The following is an 18,145-nucleotide window of genomic DNA, read 5'->3' on the forward strand; positions in this document are numbered from 1 at the left end:
TTTTTGCTATTTTAGGTTATACTCTTGTGGCATTTTGTTGCAAAAGCACTGAGAAATCAATACAGAAAACAAAACAAAACGACACAAAAGACATCTTTTTCTCTTTTTTCCCCCCAAAAAGTGATTTATAGAAGCTTATAATGATACCTATAATACAGATAGGACAAACCAATTTAAAGTAAGTGGTAGGAATGACAAACAAGACAACAAAACCAAACCTATAGCAATATGGCTCTATATACCAATAGGATATTATTATTTTTCTTTTTTTTTCTCAGATGAGAAACCCAAACTAGAAACTGTAGTAGGAGATTCTCTGACTACCGTAATAATAGAGAGTTACATGAGTGTTCAGAAAAATTGAGACTATACTACTCAGTTCATTTTCTGTGTCTATAAAAGAATACTGGAGACTGGGTACTTCATGTGGAAAAGAAGCTTTTTGGCTGGCAATTCTAGAGGCTGGTAAGTCCCAGAGGCTGACACTGACATGCACTCAGCTTTTGGTGATTAGAACCTAAATATAGGCTTATTTTAAAACATCTTGCAAAATTTTTATGTCCATGATTTTGGGGCACAGCTTATGCCATTGACTTTCAGGCTGATTGTCAGCAGAAATTTATTTATGTTACTCAGAGTTCATGTTCCCAATGGGAGCACCATAAGGGAGGTGCCATATTGGTTCAGCTTACCCTTGAATTTCCCAGGACCTAGAATAGTTCCTGGTGTTATAAGTTTATTTCACCATTAATCATTGAACTAATAATAAGAAGACAGTAAACAACTAATAATAGAAAGACTGTAAGTAAGCTTTCAGTTAGTGGTTGGCAAAGAAGGATAATTATATTGTGGCATGTTTAATTCACCAGTATGATTAGTTTATGGCTTCTGTTATTTGGATGGTAGTAAGTAAATAGGATCAGGTTCTTTTATTTAAGAAACCTCTTTTCTAATTTCTATGTTAACCTTAGTATAGTTTTATGTAACTTTTCCTTTCATTGGTGCTACATTTATGTGATATCTGCAGCTATAAATCTGTAGTAAATATATATTTTAATTGTGAAATTTTTAATTGTGAAATTTTCTGCACTTTAGAGTACAGAAAAGTTACAAAGGTATTACATAGGTCCCATATACCTTTGACTCAGTTTCCTCTAAGGTTAACATCTTACACAACCATGGTATGGTTGTCTAAACTGGGGATTTAACTGACAATGATACACTATTAAAGAAACTAGACTATTTGGGTTTTACAAATTTCATCAATACCTTTCTTCTGTTTCAAGAGTCAATCCAGGATGTAGCATTGCATTAAATAATATTTTTCAATTCACTATGGTATATATATATATATATATATATATATATATATATATATATATATATATATATATATAGTAGGTGGCGTTATACACCATATCCCTTGAAGTTGCACATTGAGAGTTGAGTTGTGTACCTGTCTGGGATGCTGGGCTGCAGTTGGGCTCCACACTGGTGAAACTGTCTGACCAGATAACCACTCAGGTCCCTTGCATATTTGAATACTCTTGGTTCATTGATTCTTATTTCACTCAGTGGTGTGATGCCTGCATATGGTAGATTTCTAATGACCTGTTTGAATATTGGGGAGCATAAGAATAGGAGATGTTCAATCAGACTTTGTGTATCTTAGCCTACAGGAATCTGGAAACAAGATTTCTAGTTTCTTTAGGAAAAAACAAAAAGGTCTGGATAAATCATGCCTGACAGCTCTGGCTGGAGCTGAGCAGCATCTGCTTTTTTTAGAGGGACATACACCCCTTGGCTGTCACTGAAATCCCACTTCCCAAGTATCTTAAATTCATTTTACATTTGACCCTTGAACAATGTGGAAGTTAGATCTATTAACTACTAGTAGGCTGCTGTTCACTGGAAACCTTATGTATAACCCAAACAGAGGAGTTGTGTGTGTGTGTATGTGTGTGTGTGTGTGTGCATACACAAACACACATATATATGTTATATCTATTATATACAGTGAAAAATACTTGAAAAATTGTGAGGCCAGTTTTTACTTTTAATAGGCAATTTACTGAAGAGATGAACTTCTCACTCAATGATGAGCATTACAAAGCATTTTAAGTGGATACGGATTATTCTTGAGCTCCTGCAGAAGCAATAGGAGGTGGCTAGGAAATTATTATAGTAGTATGGTATATACCACAGTTGGTTTTATTTGACATGTTATAATACTGCATCTTTAGGTTTGTTTATCTTTCTCTTGACTAAAAATGGTACCATTGTAGTCTGTGTTTGCATGCATAAATTTTGATAAATTTTAATTTTGTAAGAGATTTGTGTACATGTAATGGCACTAAATAATAAATTATGCTGTTATCTACCTATATTTTGTATATTTATGACCTACATTTTTAGTAACTCTCTTATATTTCTAGTCTGTACAATTTTTCTGTGAATTTTTTTCAAATGGTCAGAATCTCCATAAAGAAATCTGCAGATATATATCCACATAGTTCAAACCCATGTTGTTCAAGGGTAAAGTGTGGTATTTAACTGATAGGCTTTCTATAGCTTAATATAGCCTCTGGCTCTATGTCTCCATTAATACTCTGAGTTCTTCACAAAAATCACAACAAAGACCCTTTTCAGTTTGTTATACACAGAAAAGGCATGGTTGACAGTTTTAATACAGAATCTGACCTCAGAATGGAAAGGTGAGGAGATGTAATCCTCTCCTGAAGGTCACTTGAGTGTGGTTCATTGTCCCCCCTGCAAAGACTGTTCTTAACTGATAGATGCTTTATATGTATTTGCTGATTTAAGCTCAGTGTTTGTAGCATCCACACTGCCTCCCCACAGATTTTTATACCCGTGTTTTCCACTCTATTATTTATTCCCTCACCACTTAAAATTCACAATATCTGTGTAACTAATTAGTTAACATGTTTTCCCCCCCCGAAGACCAATGATAAAGATATGATTTGCCTATTTTTTTTGAAAGCTATAGTTTGGAAAACTTCAGAAGTTTGAATCAATTTCTTGGACAAATTACATGAAAAATGGGTTCCAAGAACACATGCTCCTGGAGAAGTTTATTTCTTCCAGATCACCTGGAACTCAAACAAAGTGAAGCTAGCAATTTTATCCGGGTTTCAACAAAACCTGATTGCTATGTTTAGCCATAAACCAGAACAATGAAGTATACAAAACTCTTTTATGACCTATTTATTCACTAGTTCAAGCCATCTGTTTGATATTATGTGTATTTTGAGAATACAATAAAAGCCAAACAAAACTGAGGAAATTAATTCACCTTAAGAAAATAATCTTGCCTTATTGTTACAGAATAATATTCAGCTATGGGTAAATTATGTTTCTTGTCCATAGTGGGCATAGCTTCTCTACGATCCACTGTCCTGTCAAGTATACCTCAACTAATATTGCCTGAAGAAGCCCTGAGCTATGAACATTTTAAGTATTAGAAGCTTCTTGGCTTTTCAATACATACAGAGAGAGCGAGAAAGAAAATGAGGGGGTGGAATTGGCTTGTTCCAGCATAAGTAAAAAGATCATTGATCGGAGCCAACATGTGGAAAGCAAAGCTATTATGTTTTGATTTAATGAAGGTACTCATATTCTCCAGGGACTTTCTCTGCTGTTGTTGGAAACAAGAGGTTCACTGCCATCATAACTAATTATCATATCCAGCACAGGCTAAATCCCTTCCTTAAACAGTTGTTCAGACCACCTGGAAGTCCAGGAGTAAATCCTGTCTCTGGTTTTATATCTAGAAGAAGGCTCAGATCTAATTCTGGGACTCAATAAAATCAGAGTACAGTTCTCTTGGTCACTTGGATCCTGGATTCACAGACAGAACGATGAATCCAAGATCATGTCCTGCCATGTTGCTGGTGTGGAAGTGTCCACTATGATGGATTTCCTTTCCAGCATGTCTCACTTTTGCTTGATTGGATTCTGGATACTAATTCTAGGTTCCTCACTGGATTTTGCACAAAATTCTTTCATCATATCATATGGATGTCTTGCAATTAATCTTGACTCTGCCTTATATTACTTTCTCTTTTGGTTTCCCACTGAAATTAACATTGATTTTTGCTTGGGCAAAAATTCTTAGCATATGCTCTTCTGAGTTTGAGAAAATTTCTCATTTTGTTTGACTCCTGATTATAGTTTTCCACTCTTTCTTGTTTAATGTGCTGGATGCCAAATATGCCCAATAATTCAATTTATAGGTTCTGACCTTATTGTTGGGCACCATCCATTAGCTACCAACGTGGAGAGACCTATTGACAGAGTTGATGGTGTGGAACCATGGGAAGATCCCAAACCAGGGTTTTTAAAGTATAATAAGCAATGTTCATCAGAGTAAAGCACTATAAAACATGATCAGGTGACAGTGGTTGAACTGGATCTCAAAAAAGTCTCTCAGATGAACTCAGACGACAGAAGAAGGAAAGAACAGTGAGGTGGGGGCCGTGAGAAAAAGTGGGAATGGTGCCTTAGTTGAACTTTGCTTGGGCCTTTTCATTCTTGCTCCTCTAAATGTAATCATACCTTCTATGCTTTTCCTCAATGTCTAGATGTCAGGAATTATTTTTGAAACAATTCTTTAATTGAAAAATTGTCCTTATGCTCCTTCAGAATTCTTCTCAAGTATTCTCTCAAGTATTTCTTCCCTCACAAAAATCCCATTTTTTTATGTTGCCTTCTGATTACAATCATCTTCTCTCCTTCCTTCCCTTTGGTAGGCAAAGGTATACATCAACCTGCAGCCTAATTAATTAATCTTTGTACTCACACATTATTCCATTAGTAATGTTCCAAGTCCCAAGGCAGCAAAACATCAGATGCTGGTAGAACCAGTTTATGTTAAAAAGAACACAAAGGAGGAGAGGGAGGAGGGGGAGAGGAGAGAATCATAATTATTAATCAAGGGAGTAGAGATTAAAGGGTGTCTAAGAGAACAACAGATCAATGAAGAAAGTACAGAAACCTGTCTTAGTTGTGCATAACTATAATCCCAGCGACTTGGGAGGCCAAGGCAAGTTTGAGGCAAGCCCAAACAACATGGTGAGACTCTGTCTCAAAATAAAATAAAATAAAATGTAGCTTGGTAGTAGAATGCCTCTAGGTTTAATTCATTCCTAGAACAACAACAAAAAAAAAAAAGAAGGAAAGAAAAAGAGAAAAGAAAGTAATATGGTTTAGCAAAAAGTGGAATGGGTCAGCCAAGGTAAAAACGTAAAGACTAGGGTAGTACAAATGTTAAAATATGAAAAATAAATAAAATTTAAACATGAAGCAGTCAGGCATGGAGTTCTGTGTTACACTTCATGTTGGCTCTTACAGGTTTATTTCAACACCAGCTTGGTGGACTCCCACCTTGTTGGTGGTAAGAACATATAAGCCAGGCTTCCTTCAGATAGAAATGTAGTAATTTGGTATACATACCTGGGCCATGTGTTAATAGCTGATACAGACTTGCTTTAAGAACATTTTGAGTTCAGAAAATGATTTTTAGAAATTGGAGGACTTGGCTTCTAATTTTTATCTTAAGCATTGGAAGGATAATAGGAGAAAGAGTTGAGATTAATTGAGATATTAGGAGATTCCACCATTCCTTCCTATAGGATGTCACCCATCCTGAATAACTGTAATGTCCATTTGTACCTAATACAATACAATCATTTGGATTGTTGTTAGTGTCCTCAAAAACACTCTGTTTCAGTGAGGTCTCATTTTTATTCATGTGGTATTATTAGGCAATCTCTTCTACTAGTCTATCTTCAGTTACCACTTTAGACTGCTCCCAGTTTTCAGAATGCCTACTCTATTTCTTGAACTTCACTCTTCCTGCCAGACAACATAACCTTTGCATTAATAGGAATTTAAAATTTACAATGTTCCAGAAATATATATCTTTTCACATAAATATTTTCTTCCTTTGCCATTAATTATTTGTAATAACCACTCTGGTTGCTCAGATGGAAACTTGCACTCCTTATTCATTTGTTGATTCAAATGAGTTATTGTTTGGTATTATGGGCTAGATATAAGGTGTTCCCCAAAAGCTCTTGTGTGCAAGAAAGTTTGCAAGAACATTTGGAGGTAAAATAATTGGGTTATGAGAGCCTTAACCTAATCAGTACATTACTCTGCTGATAGGGATTAAGTGGGTCGTAACTGCAGGTAAGATGTGGCTGGAGAAGGTGGGTCATTGGGGGTGTGCCTTTGGGGTATATATTTTGTCTCTGGTGAGCACAGCTCTCTCTCCCTGGTTGCTCCCTCCTGAGCTTCTTTCCTCAGCCATGCTCTTCTACATGATATTCTGCCTCACTGTAGGCCCAGAGCAATGGAGTTGGCCATCTCTTGACTGAGACCTCTGAAGCGGTGAGTGCCAAATAAACTTTTCCTCCTGTACATTGTTCTTTTTAGGTCTTTTGATCACAGCAGCAAAAACAACAACAATAACAACAACAACAAAAACAACAACAACAAAAACAAATGCTGGCTTAAACAATTGGTTGCTATGAGTTTAAACCAGGTATAACAAGACAAAAAATGGATCTTGTGCTTGTTCCACAATGCTTACAACCCAATAGAGGCTACAGTGAGATCGATGGAGAATGGTAACGCAGTATAGATGTAATCCAACAGGAAAAGTACAGTGATATAGCATCAGGTACAGGCTGGAAGAGAGGGTGCCAAGCAGAGGGAATATCTTATGTGAAAGTTTGAGGCAAAAAAAAATCTCTACAGTTTTGAGAAACTAAATATAATTCATTATTTGGATTATATGCTCTGAGGGGCATTGGGAAAGGCAAAATATAAGTCTGGAGAAGAAAGCAAAGGGTAAGTAATTTCTTCACAAGAGGAAAAGGGAATGTTCTCAAAGTGCTAAGCTTGAGGTCCTAATGTAATTCCCATTCTCAGATGAGAAGACTGTGGTATGAATGGCTTGGATTCCTTGGTTAAGGGGGTACAAATAGTGATTCCAAAATGTGCACTTGATCCATGGCTATGTGCTGCCTCTTACATGTCTATTGTCTGTTTCCCATATCCATTCTTTTTTTTTGATGGTATTATGAGGTAGACATTTGTTTACATGCTATTAAAACCCTTTTATATTGGTAGAAGAATTATAGAAAATAGATTATGATAGAGCATTTAAAAGATATATGAATAGAAAAGTTCACTGAGGATTGAGTATGAATGAAGAAGACCAAGGATGAATCAGTGCAATGTAAAGAGCCTGCAAAGGAGCCATGACCATAGTGGAGGAAAATTAATAGAATGTGGTATCCTGGGAGCAACTTCCCAAGAAAGAGGCAGTAATCAATGCATTAAGTGCTCCAACTAGGTCAAGAATAATGAGGAGATTTAACACTTTGATTTAGAAACATGGGTGTGTTAGTCAGAATGTTATTGCTTTGATAAAAGTACCAGAAAAGAACAACTTTGATGAGGAAAAGTTTATTGTTACTCAGAGGATTAAATCAATGATTAGTGGCTCCATTGCTTTGGGCTAGGGCTAGTGTTGTGGTTTAGATCTAGGGTGTCTCCCAAAAGCTCATGTGTAAGACAATGCAAAAATGTTTAAAGGTGAGAGGATTGGTTTATAAAAGCCTTAACATAATCGATGTAATAGAGATTACTCGGTGGTAACTGTAGGCAGGCAGGATGTGGTTGGAGGAGGTTGGTCTCTGAGGCATGCCTTTGAGGAGAGTCTCTCCCCCACACCTTCTGTCTGCTGCTTTTTGAAGTGTCTTGACCTGCTTTCCTCTACCACACTCTTCTCCTGTAATCTTCTGCTTCATCTCAGGCCCAGAGCAAAGAAGCCAGCCATCTATGGACCGAGACCTCTGAAACCATGAGCCTCCGAGTAAACTTTCTCTATTCTTAAATTGTTCTTGTCAAGTCTTCTGATAACAGCAACAAAATAGCTTACCAGAACACTGAGGAAGAACATCATAGTAGCAGGGCCTTGTGGAGGAAGGCTTTTCGGCTCATGGCAGCTGGGAAACACAGAGAGGAGCCAGGGGCAGGATACAGTCCAAGGGTGTGCCCCCAATGACCTGCTTTCTCAAATTAGTTTCCACCTTAAGGAACTAACTCCTCCCATGACTGGCTCTGCTAAAATCCTATAAAACTCAGGCCCTTTAGTGCTGAATAAAGCATCGCTGGTCCATGAGGCCTGTCTCCATCTTCATTTTCTTTTTGTATTCTCTTTCCCATGTTTTCAGTTTCATTCTTCTCCATTCCCTTAGCTGGGCTGGGGTGGGAGGGTGGTATTATGTGACAGGCACAGGTAAAAATTTCCATTCCAAAAAGTCAGAACAGGAGAATAGAGAAGTGAAAACCCCACACAGGATTGGAATCCAGCAAAACAAACTGCAAATCCTGCTGCTCCCCATTCAGCATCCAGGTCACACTGAAGTAGCACGTGGACTCCCAAAGCCTTGGGCAACCCCACCCCTGTGGCCTTGCTGGTTTCAGCCTGCATGGCTACTGTCTTGGGCTGGCTCTGCTCACTGCTGGCAGTTTCCCTCTTGCAGGCATTCCACACTCCTGACGTCTCTAACCTCCTTGGCTCTCTATTGAAGCTTTGGCCTCACTCCCAGGGCTCCATGCTTTTCACTACTAGGGGCTGCTTGAAGGGACTGCAACCTCATAACACACTGCCTGGCCTCACAGGCATTTCTTTGAAATTTGGTGGAAGCCTCCATGATGCCTAACTCTTGCCTCCTGCATGTCTGAAAAACCTGCATCACAAGCTCAACACCAAGGTCTGCCACCAGCATAACTTATATCTGGGCTTATCTGAACTGTGGCTGTGGTGTCCTCTGAGTACCTTACAAACAGCATGGGGAAATGAATCCTAAAGTAGTTCCCAAGGTGAACCTGAGAATCCAACCATTCTTCCCTAGAAAGTCTTTGGAATAAATATGCATTTCTACATCTCTCAGCTTGTGATGGCAGAGGCCTCACTCATTTCTGATGTGCTCTTGAAGTGTCCTTCTCAATATAATAGTATAGAGCACAAGACTTTTGATCAGCACCATCAGCCACACTCTCCTTGACTTCACCTTTGCTTATACTTCTTCTTCGTCAAACAGCAAGTTTTCAAATTTGTCTGCTCTGTCGCCTTTTGCTTTTGATTTTCACTATAAATGTAACTAACAGCATCTGTTCATACCCATGCCACTGCCTGAATGGTTGCTATCTTGATATCCTCTCTGGAAAGTAAATTAATCCATCACTTTTAAGTCAAGTTTCATATAAGGTATCCTACAGGGTATCAGAGCATGGACAAAGGGATCTAAATTATTTGTCACACTGTAACAGGTATGGTCTCTTACCCAGTTCCCAAGAGAGTCCTCATTTGCATCTGAAGCTTAGTAAGCAAGGCATTTATTATATATGTTTCCAGTAGAATTTTGCTCATCTGAGCATCCACCAGAATCATCTGTTAAGCTCTGTAAGGGTGCAATTATGCAAACTTGGCACATCTGTCTTAGATGTACGAGTCCCTTTGCTTGCTTAGTTCCAGCTACATGTTGCCATGCTTTTTGGGCATAGGGGAAATTCCTTCATTATTATGGTTTGGATTTGAAATACTCCTTAAAGGCCATGTGCTAAAGGTGTGCTTTCCAGCCTGTGGCATACTGGAGAGAGGGTGTAACCTTTAGGAGGTGGGGCCTAGTGAAAGGCAGTAAGGTCACTAGAGGTGGTGCCTTAACAGGGATATTGGGACACTGGCTCCTGCCCTGTCTACCTCTTTTAGCTGTTATGGGGAGTCACTTCAGAAAACACTCTAACTCCGAATTCAAATCAAAGAGAGCTTTATTTACCTGGCCAGGGACTGTCATCCACCTGTAGAGACTGAAGCCCTGTTGGAGAACAGCAATTTCCTAGGCTGTGTCCTGGGAACTTAAAGACAAAAACCACAACTCAGAGGCTTTCCTTAGCATCATACAAGCAAGCCAATCACCAAGTTAAAGCAATAGTAGGTGGGACCCATGAGCCCTAAACAGGACTGGAATTTTCCAGTTAGCAAGCAAGCAAGTACAGAAGTTAGAAAAAAGCAATCAGCTTTCAACTCAGTTAACCACATCTGGGGTCTGAGCAGGTGTTAGACAGCCATATCCTGAGTCTGAGCAGGTGGCTAGCAGGGGCGAGAATCTACTTCAAAGTCTTGGGTCACCAAGATCACCATATCCTAGGTTGAGTACATTTTGTGGGGTACAAAGTACAGAAAACAATATATTATAAGAAAACAGCTTTCATTTCAGTTTCTCAGAAACAGCTCTTGTAACAGATTTTTTTTTTCAAATAAAACCTTGACTTTACTGAACCTAGAAATAGATGGATATTCAAATTCTTTTTGGCTTAATGGTTATTACCTTTATATGCCATCTGATCCACAGCAGACCTTACTAATTGCTCCTACAATGATGCTTATCCTTGTTTTGATTTGGTTTCAATGTCAATTCTGTATTCATAAACAAATGCATTTAAATCTACACAGAAGCACGTGACTGAGTGCATGGTAATGCATTGCTTAAGCTGGAAATAAGCAATCACTCTACAGCAACTTCCAAGGACAAGTACATCTGAATTTTATGCAAAAATTCAGGTTTTACTCTTATTACATTGGTGGGAACTGATGTCACTAACTTACAGGCAAACAAATACTTCTAGCTGAACAAAAATACATAATTTATCATTTTTATTAGGTAAAATTTCTTTTTACATTTCAATGAAAATGTAAGTCTTTCTTGGGGGTGCTGGGTGGGGGAATGACCAGGTACCAATGAAACCATCTTTGGAGTGAGTATTTAATAAGCACATTCTGTTTAAATAAATCCTCCAGTAAAGGAGAATTTGCTGCCTTTACTGTGTAAATAGTTATGTCAAATTTATATGTGCAGCTCTCCAACATTCCCTTATTGGAAACATCCATATTTTCGTATCTCAGTTCCCAAAAAGACTTTAAATGTCTCAAAATTCTGTATCTCCTTTGGCTTGCTTCTCTCTTGGTTCCACCCAGGCTTTATTAATGGTTCGCTTCATATCATCATCTCCATAAATTTTCTTAAGACCGATATAGTTCTCATCTTATGTAGAAAGAAAGCAGAAAACACACGGTGGGAGTACTTGACTAGGTTGAAAGAGAATGCAAAGAGAAAGAAAAGCTTTCATACAACACCAAAACAGATCCTAGTGAGGGATTAATGAATGTTCTAAAGAAAATTTATGAAGATGGAGATGATGATATGAAGTGAACCATTAACAGTTTCTTTTTATATATAGAAGGCAGCAAAATGGAGTCTTAGGCCTGTCTATAACAGTTCTTGGTTTATAATTATCTCACTGAAATCTTATATCTATAATCTATATATTTTACTAATCTGTAAGCTATAACTTACACTCTTATTGATTGTATTGATTAGTTTACACCACAACATAGGTTCCTGTACACCACAATCTGAGTAGCTTTGCTTCACCTATATACTCCACACCATGGTCCATGGTCTTCATCCTTACCCTAGGTTGAAAGCAATGGGACCTAGTGACTGTGAACGGAAACCTCTGAAACCATGAGCTCACATAAACCTTTTCTCCTTTAAGCTTGTTTTTCTCAGATATTTTGTCACAGTGATGCAACACTAACAAACACACTTATCCCTTATACATCCCATGGACACTGTAAATCTCTTTGCTTCTGCATTTTTCACAGGATTGAAGTTCTAGACATAGATAAACACGTGTGTTTCCTAAGCAGATGGCTGAATAGAAAAGAGATTACTTTCCAAATCTTTAAGAATGGTTTTGCTGGTGCCTTTTTGCCTTTAATTTCAGGGAAAAAAATTGTGGTTGTCACTTATACTGGGAATGAGAAGAAAATCATCCCTCAGAAAGAATAGTATACCCACAAAGTCAAGCTCAATCCAAGGACTACAAACTCCATTCTTCTCTGAACTTTCATTTTAGGTTTGTTGTTGTAGGGCAATATATATAGAAAGAGGTACTAGCCAACATGGGAAGTCTCTCAATTGCCTGTGAGAGGTTTTGACACATTGGGATAGTGCTGTGGTTTGACATGGTTGGTCCGCAAAGGCTCATCTGCTGACGACTTAATCTTCAGTGTGGAATGTGAGAGGTGGTACTTTTGAGAGTGAGCATAGAAGAAGATCCTAAAGTCACTGGGCACATGCTGTCAGAGTGGATGAAGGTAGTTATCATGGGACCCTCACTTCGTTCTTGTGAGAACAAGTTATTGTAAGAGCAATCCTGACCCCTGGACAACTTCCTGCCTTCTGTTTGGCGATATGATGACTTCTTTCCATAAGTTCCCACCATTTTGACACATCCACCTTTTATTAGGCTCTCACCACAGGCTAAACTTTCAACCTCCAGAATTGTGAGCAAAATAATTTAAAAAAAAAAAGATTAGCCTGCCTCAAGAACACAGACTGACATAGAAAATTGGTACTAAAGAGTGGGTTTATTACTCTAATTAAAAATATGGAAGCAGCTTTAGTAAAGGGCAGAAGTTGAAGAATTTTGGATGACTAGGTTAGAAAATGTCTAGAATGTTATAAGGTGAATATGATGAATGACTCTGGTAAGGGCTCAGAAGAGAAGGAGCTAGGGAACTATTCTTAGATGGAAATGAGGACTTTAATGGAAATTAGACTACAGATCACCCTGGTTGCACAACTGCAAGGAACTAAAATGCATTGTGTTCATGTCCTAAGATTTTTGGAAGGCCAAACTTAAGAATAATGGACTAATTTATCTGGTGGAGGAGATTTCAAAACAATAAAGAATTCAGGCTGTGAGTATTACTAACTGCTTTTAGTCAGATTTACAATGAAACTTGATAGCAAAAGGAAACAATAGAATGATTTGGAAAATCTGAAGTCTGGACAGGGAAAGACCAACAAAGAATATTAAGGGGATAGCCAAGAAACCACTCACTAAGGAGATTAGCATGGAGAGAAGGGAGCCAGTTGTTTTGCAACAGGACAATAAGAAAAAGGCCTAGAGGGTGTTTCAGAAATCTTTGAGGCTTCTCCTGCTATCACAAACCCACAGGCCCAGAAGTGTGAATTGGTCACAGGGACTGAACCTGGGTGTTTTCCACAAGCTCACTGCTAAGTGCTGCCTGAAGTTTCCATCTTTCCAAAAAAAAAAAAAAAAAAAAAGTGCTCTGAGGATACTACTGTAACAGGAATTTAGAAGCTAAATTTTCTAAAAGCAGTGACTGTGCATGCTCAATGGGTAACTAAAAGCAGAGTAAAGCTTGACACCTCTGCCTTCATTTTGTGTCTATCTCCTTTATTACCTTAAAGTTTGGATCGGGTCCCTGCTCAGCTCTGTATGTAGGCATGCTAATCTTTTAAGGAGTATTCATTTAAAAACTAGTAATACAAGATTTTTAGCTCTAAATTTACTTAGCCTGTATCCTCCCCTTGAAGGCTGAGGCAAGATTTGCAGGATCCTCTTTCAGATTCCTGGAGTGGCAGCTACAAATCGCCAGTCATTGTCCCTTTTCAGGGTCACAGATCTGATAGACAAGCATCCTGAGCAGGCAACAATTGGACTAAGACTTTTTAATTATGCATTCCTCTCACCTACTGTTCCAAGTCTCTTCTATTTAAACTTAAAGTTCCTGTCTAGCACTTTAAAGACAGGTCTGAGAAGCTGGATCTCACTTTGCCTTTTGAACAGATCCATATTGATTAAAATTTGCTTATCTGCTTTTCACTATTATCTTTTCTGTTTTTTTTTTTTTTTTTTTTAGGAGCAAGTGGATGGACCTAGTTAGTTGAAACCTTGAAATCAGACCCCTGGCCTAGCACCTAGCACATCAATAGTACCAAAACCATGGCTCAGGCCAGGCCATAAATGGCTTGTGCCAGTGGCATATTTGGGAACACCTGTAACGAGCTGGTTTTGCAGACATGTAGAATCCAAGAGTTATGCTTCCACTAAGGTTTCAAAAAAAAAAGCGTGAGAGGCTAGACAGGAATTTTGCCAGAGGGTTGAAACCCCTGTAGAGAGGCTCCAGTGGTTTGGCGCCTAGCGGAATTGTGGGAGGATAGCCACAGCAAGGAATTCCAAAAAGTACAGCTACCAACAATATGAAATTCACACCCAGGAAAGCCACTGACTTCATGGGCAGCCCAAGAGAAGAGTTACGTGAATGGTGACCAGAAAGACATAAGGGCAGAGCTTCTTGAGACCCTGGGGCCCATCGGTTGCCATAGTGCACACAAGATGCTGGATTTGGAACTTCAGATTTTAATATCTGCCTTGCTGGATTTTGGTCTTGCTCTGGGCAAATTATCTCTTTTCATTTGCCTATGTCTTCCTCTTGGAATAGGAATGTTTACCCTGTGCCTGTCCCACCATTGTCAATTGGAAGCATGTAACCTGATATTTTATCTCAAAGGGGCTCACAGCTGAAAGAGTTTGCCTTGAGTCTCTAATGAGACTTTGTACTTTTGAGTGACACTGGAATGGACTTTGGCATTGCAGGGATAGAATAAATGCGTTTTATATGGTGAGACAAACATAACTTTGGAGGCCGTGGGCAGAATGCCATTGTTTGGATGTGGTTTGTCTCCCCGGGGTTTATTTGTTGAAGGCTTGGTCCTCAGGGTTGCTACAACAAGAACCTAAAAGCTGCTCCTAATAAAGCAGCCTCTTTACTTGTGTCTGTAGATGTCAGATTGTTAGGTAGTGGGTAGGTAGGAGCAATGGGTCATGGGGTTTAAGAGCAAATCAGTCAATCAAAAGCCCTACCTCAGTGACACCACAGTGTCTGACAAGATACCTATTTCAGGACCCTTGCCTGATCTCAGCCCTACAAACTATCCCTCTTACAACAGGAGGAAGACAGTTAAGTTCAGAGGAGGATAAGTAAATGTTTGTTCAGAAGGGCCTAATTGCTAAGACCCTATGCAAACAACAAGGTCTGAGATTCCCAGACCTAGGAAAGCAGATTAAGACCAGAGCCCACCATCTATAAGCTCCATAAAACTGGTTCCAATTAGGACCTGTCAGCCAGGTGAAGATGACCAAGAGTTGACCTTACATTGCTAACCAACATAGTCGATGAATCCAGAGCTAAGAGAGGTGCTCTTTGGTAGGAACTTCTAATAATCTCCCTTCTACCCCAGTAAAAACAGGGACACAAGGAAGTGAGTCATTGCTTTCCTCTCCACTCTCCTCTCAGAGATGAGCCCTCCCTTCCTCTTGAGAGTGCCTTCTAACCTTGCTATATTTTTACTACATTTCATGTCTTGCTTGAAATCTTCTCAGGTGAGAACAAAGAGGTGAGAAACACAAGGCACCCTAACAGCTGTAACAACTAACTAAAAACAGACAGAAAACTTGGCATGTCTGCCTTCATTTTGTATCTGTCTCCCTTTTTACCTTAATCCTTGGGTCAGATTCCTGTTCAAGTTTGCATGTAGTCATGTTAATCATTTAGTGTATTAAGTCCCAACATTTCAGTTTTGAAAACACAATAAATATCCAACTATTGCTTCAAAGTTACCATAATTGGTATATTTATTTTTTAAGGTAGGTTTTTATAGGTGTTTCACATATGGACAATGGGAGAAAATAGTTTAAGAGGCATCCATTGAAAGCTTGTAATTTTCCCCCTTCAAGGCCAAAGATGCCAAGATAGGAGTAGCTAAGGTATTTTCAAGATTTTCAAGGGTATAATAATTGACAGATTTTCAACTGCTAGCTTTTCAAACATCTTGTTCCAGAACCTTCAGTGTTACCTGGAATTCTCTAGCCATTGATAAAAATCTTTCAGGAAGAAAGAATCCTTGCAAATAGACTCATGATGAGGCTCCTCCCCACAAATAGAATAAATCATTTCACGGGAATTGAATTGTCTCCACAATCAATTATACTTCTCTGAAGATATATTTCAGAACCAGAAATGAGTTAAAGATCAACCAGACCACAGTTTGACCAACTTTGCTGAATTATGCATTCCTCTTGACCTGTGTCCAATTCTTTCTCTTTAACCCAACAGCTATATCAGTGCCCTGAAGACAGGTCCAAGGACACTTGATCCTCCTTGTCTTCCCAATATAACTATATTGAATATATTCTGCCTTGTATCATTACTCTTTCCATTTTTTTGGTGGGGGGGATAAGTCTACTGGACTGGTTTGTTGGGACTCTGCAGTGTCAGATTTGCCTCTGGTCTGGGCATCTGGTGAGATAGTGATGTAAGAGATGCAGGTACCTTTAAGAGGTGGAGATTAGTGGGAGGTTCTTATTTCAATGGTAACACATTCTTGGAAAGGATGTGAAGGAAATTCTCATGGGACTCTGAGTTAGTCTTCATGGGAACCAGTTGTAAGTATGACCTTACTCTTGAATTGCTCTCTTGTCTGGCAATAAGATCTCTTGCTTCTGCACACCCTTTTGCCATCGTGATGTTTATGATGTCATCTGCTATGGGATCTTTACCAGAACTGAGCCAATGCCAGTACCATGCCCTTAAACCTGCAGAACTATAAGCTAAATAAACCTTTTTTTTTTTTTAAATCTAACCAGGTGTTTTATTATAGCAGTGTAAAACTAACTACTAGAGCTAGTTGAAACCACTAAATCCACCACTAAATCCACTAAATTCATCACTTCTTTGGGAGAAGAGAAATCCCTCACAATATTCCATTAATATTTAAAATGACTAAACATGGGGTTAAATCATTTAAATGGAAGTGAAGTATTATAAGCTAAAGTTAAATTAGAAGAAAAGATAGAGCTTTATTTACATTTAATAAATTAGTGTTAAATTGATTATTTCAATGGATTAAATACATCACCTGTCTCTATATTGTTTGCTCCATAACTTTTTCATTTGTCTTACTGAAGATGCACAGATTATATCCTTGCTTTTGAGCTTCACCGTGACACTCTGGTCAACAGAACATTAGTAATGTAATACGAACACAGATGGGGAAAGTTCTTGTTTACTTCTGGTGCTGCTCTCCCTACTCATCTCCATGGTCACGAGTTCATGACTGAGCTACCTGGCTGGAGTATGATGCCCTACTTTCTCCTAATGTTCATAGAATGAAAATGTTAAATTTTTTCCAACTTGAATATTGATCTAACATTAAATCAATTAAACAAACAGTTTTTCCAGTATAATTGTGTGATTATATAATTTCTGGTTGAGTGGTAACCGAATGCCAACTTTTCTAAAGCTTCATTATGTTGGACAAATGTTCTATTAAAAATTTTAGCGTTTTTAGGTACAGTTGATAAAGCCTGGGTGACAGCAGCAGGGATGACAGACAAGTTTACAGTATGAGCTCTGTGTACATAGAAACACAGAAAATAAGCAAGGAAGCACTTGAGTTTGTTCTATTTCCCATTCCTTAGTGTTAGCTTCAAGCAGATAATAATAACTAGCCCAGTGAAATGAAACTCAGTTTCAGCGATTTGAACTTTCTGTGGACGTACTCCGAGGCAAGAGGTAAAGTATTAACTTCTCATAACTTGTACTGGGCATTTATTCTTCAGTTCAGATTTAGGATCTTTCTCTGTGTGCTTCTGTGTTCAACAGAGACCACATGCAGGTAGGCACCTTCTTCTCTCTTATCATACCAGCATAGGGGTTGATGGTTACCATGAGAATATTGAGTCGAGTCCTCAAAGCAAAAAGAAGAGTTTAATATACAGAAATATAGGAGGAGGTTGGATGCGACTCTTGGGTCCCTAGTATTTAATAAGAAGTAGTTAATGGGAATATGAAAACATTGATTTAAGTACCTCATATTGTTAGCTTTCAGGCTGTTTGATCACATTCTGGTTGAATGTCAATGTCTTTTTTTTGCATATCTGGATTTTTTTAATTTTATTTTTTAAATTGTAACACAATAAATCATAAATGTATATATTTATGGGGAACAAAAACTTATAATTTATGAATATAATATGGAATAATTAAACCAATGTGATTAACATATCAGTCATCTCAAATACTTAGAAGTTTCAGCTACCTCAGAAGTCTGCATATATTCATATGGTACAGAAGAGAGAAATATGCATATTTTAAGATCATCTGTTTTACTCC

Source organism: Marmota flaviventris, chromosome 15 (assembly GCF_047511675.1).
Source record: "Marmota flaviventris isolate mMarFla1 chromosome 15, mMarFla1.hap1, whole genome shotgun sequence".
Lineage (NCBI taxonomy): Eukaryota > Metazoa > Chordata > Mammalia > Rodentia > Sciuridae > Marmota > Marmota flaviventris.